This window comes from Lytechinus variegatus, chromosome 2 (genome assembly GCF_018143015.1).
Source record: "Lytechinus variegatus isolate NC3 chromosome 2, Lvar_3.0, whole genome shotgun sequence".
Lineage (NCBI taxonomy): Eukaryota > Metazoa > Echinodermata > Echinoidea > Temnopleuroida > Toxopneustidae > Lytechinus > Lytechinus variegatus.
The window spans coordinates 24,364,480-24,368,321 of NC_054741.1; positions in this window are offsets into that span (position 1 = coordinate 24,364,480).

Sequence of the window (3,842 nt, forward strand, 5' to 3'; positions counted from 1 at the left end):
ATCCTTAAAGGTATAAGAAAATCTTCTTAGGTGCAATGTTGCATCCCCCCCAAAAAAGCTCGCAGTGTTGCATTTCAGATTGCACCCTATTTCCTTTGAAGGGAGGAGACTCATCCAACGAAATTACGCAGTAAATGACAAACCTCAAATGATATAATTTAGATGGAATTATGTAAATTAAGTACATTAAATAATTAAAAAATTTGTAATTTCGAAGTTCTCCCTTTTTTTTTGGGGGGGTGGCTTTCCGCTATCGAAAATTGATCATGCTGCGTGCTAGTTGAAAAAAAAATAGAGAGAGAGGATGTGTGTTTTGAGATGCATACCCGAACCAAAGTCAGTTTCATTGGAGACGACCATCGGCATTACATAATAATGAATGTTACGTTTCACTCTCAGAACTCTATTTCTTACCAGCCCCAAAGTTGGTTCAAATATCAACGGACCAACCGTTTGTTATGGCGATTCAAAATCATTTTGAATGCAATGATACTTTAATCAACAGTCGATATGTTCATATTTGGGGTTGTATGAAAGAAAACTGAGAATATTCTACGATGCATAAGGCTTAGATTTATTACTTTGTTCTTTAAAAAAATATTTCTATACAGTAAATTACCGGTGGAAATTACATAATTTGTTTAGATGAAGTAAAGGTACATGTAAGTTGCAATGCTTAATTTGCACATCACGCTACTTTGATCACGTGACGCGTGATATATGAAAGTGCGCCAAGGATAAAACGTGCTAACATTCTGATTAGAATTACTAATGTGACTAATGGCATTTTGAAATTATTGAATCGTAAATTGTCGCAAAACATTATGGTGTGCTTAACTTTATAACCGATTGCATGAATTAACATGAAAAAAAAAACCGGGTGTACAAGGTTTGTATAATTATGAACGTCACAATGTATAATCTAATCATGTACGTCATATACATGAGTAGGCATTGACTGGGAAGATTAAGAGGATTACTAACATAACAAGTATAATGGATGAGCAGTAAATCTTCTAGCTGTTTTTATAAAATTGTAACGAAGACATTTACAAAAAGAAGTCAAAATAACAAAAAAATAAAACACCTTTTTCTTTAACAAGGCAACAAGTGCCCATAATCTGATAAAGATTTTTAAAGTTCTTTCTTTGATTTATCGTTCTCCAAAGTTTTGGATTGGGTTAAATCATATACTTTTTTTTTAAAGGCGACTTTGCGAAATATTCCAATGCTCATGTAGATGTTTTGCCAGCTAAATAACAACAAACATTGTGGGAATATTTCATTTAAAGTTCTGAATTATTTTAATGCTTACAGAATATTAGTGCTGGGATTTATGATTAAGCACTGCCTTCTTCAATATACAGCCTCTATACAATTCAAACCATTTCCATATTCAATTAACATTTCGAATGTTTTATGAGATTGCACTTCATTTTCACCCAGGCCTCATCCACACTCGCTTCGTGAAATGCATTTTTTCAAAGGACAAGTCCACCCCGACAAAAAGTGGTTTTTGTAAAAAGAGAAAAACCCAACAAGCATAAAACTGAAAATTTCATAAAAATCAGATGTAAAGTAAGAAAGTTGTGACATTTAAAATTTTTGCTTAATTTCACGAAACAGTTACATGCACATCCTATTCGGTATGCAAATGTGGAGACTGATGACGTCATCCATTCACTATTTCTTTTATACTTCACTATAGGAAACATTGAATATTCTAATTTTCTCATTGTCAAGTGAAACAACAATTAATTCCTCCCTGAACATGTGGAATTAAAATTGATTAATACTATGTTTCAGTCAAGTTGGTCATTATTGTAAAATCTGTAAAAAATGAAATGATATTATTCAAACAATAAATAAAACAAAAGAAACAGTGAGTGAAGGACATCATTGGCTGTCTCACTGGCATATTACTAAAATGTGCATATCACTGCTCTGTGAAAAATAAGCGAAACATTGAATTGTCCTATTTTTTAAATTTTAAATCCGATTTTGATGAAATTTTCAGCGTTATGCTAGAATGATTTTTCTCAATTGATTCAAATCAACATTTTTTCTGGGGTGGACTCGACCTTTAAATATAGTACATCAATATTGTCCGTTAGTTTAACCCCCGAATCATTGAATAGGTGAGTAAGGTGACTGAAAAAATAATAACTTGTAAGAAAACAAAACTTTGGCACTTTTCTCAATTGCGTGAGAAAATAGAGAGATAATTTAGAGTCTGGTCAGCTGTAAAGCAATCAATGAAAATATCCGAAAAAAGGGGGAATAAGACATAAAAACAAAAACCAAAAAGACACACCGTTGCACTTTCGGTGTGCTTCGCGCTCGATAAGTTCTTAATACAGCGCGTCTTTCGCCCGTCGGCAAGGAAAGTATGGTGGGGGGAAAAGAAAAACAGTTTAGACAAAAATTTTGACAATAATCGTTGGAAAGGATTCTGTTTCAAAATGTCATGGAGTGTTTATAGACGAGGAGAGGAGACGTAAGGATGGAGACAAAAATTGTGCCAGAGGGGAAAGGGAACGAACCAAGGGAGAAGAATTTCTTCAGGCGTATTCAAGTGGCTTTTCTTTGCCCCTCTGTCGTTTCTACTCTTCTCCCTCGTCACCCACCCCCCCCCCCCATTTGCCCCTTCATTATCTATCATCGTACTTTGTGCGACTATCGTTTCTCTTTCTATCGGAGTTATTCCTTTTATGTACATATGAATTAATGATGTGAATTTGAAAGATGGGTAGAGGAGTCATTTCCTCTGACTATGCCTTTATTTACCTACTGTATTTTTGTTGTATTCTCTCTCATTCAATTCCATTATTCTCATAATCCTCTCCCCCTCTCTCTTGAATTTCTCTAGCATCCTACTAAACTTCTCTCATCTCCTTTCACCCGTCATCATCGTCACACATTAAAACAAGAATTATGCAAATGAAGAATTTTCACACGTGACTGATCAAATTTATATGATTCTACTTGATTAGCCCGAGGACAGACATTGCTTCCATGATACTGTCATTCTTTCTTACTCATCTATTTCCCCATTGTCTCATTGCGTCTCTCTTGTATTTCCCTCCGAATCTTCGCCGCCTGCATGGGTATCCCAAACGAAACGTAACTAATCGCGCGTCATTTTCTACATCTTCACAAGATGACGGACGTGAAAAATCCGGCGTGTATGGTAACTTCTCAAAATGTCTAATACAGCGTGAATGCATGAATTTAACTTTTATTCTTTCTCTTTCCCTAATGATCTCAAGCATTTCTTTTTTGGTTTCTTAAGTTATGCCATTCCTCCATCTTTCACGTGGTGTGAATGCATATATCTTCTTTTCATATGCATATTGGATCGGAAATGCGTTTTTGTTTCACATCACATGTATTATATCTAAGCCTAATGTGGTGTGAAAGTGATGAATGCATGTAAAATCATCGCTGTTTTTTTTTTGCGATTGCTTTTTTTCCCCTTTTCCCCACGAAGAATGTTAACATACCGTTAGGTCTGTTGGGTGGAGCATTTAAATGCACGTACATATAGGGGACGGGGGATGGGGCGATGCAAAAATGTGTTATGTATTATTGTTTATTCCTTTTGATTTTAATATTTTTAATATTATATTTATTCACTATGCATGGCAAGCCGAGACAATGGATTAATGGACATCGATTTTCATGAGTTGTATGATATCAATGGGATATGCAGTTAAATCATCTAAGAAATGAACATGATTAGTTAAAGGGACGGATATGCATAATCTGCAATCTCTCTTCTTTATCCACTTAATAAAGAATACTTTTATCTTTTTACAACATGAAAAGGAATTAAGAATGGG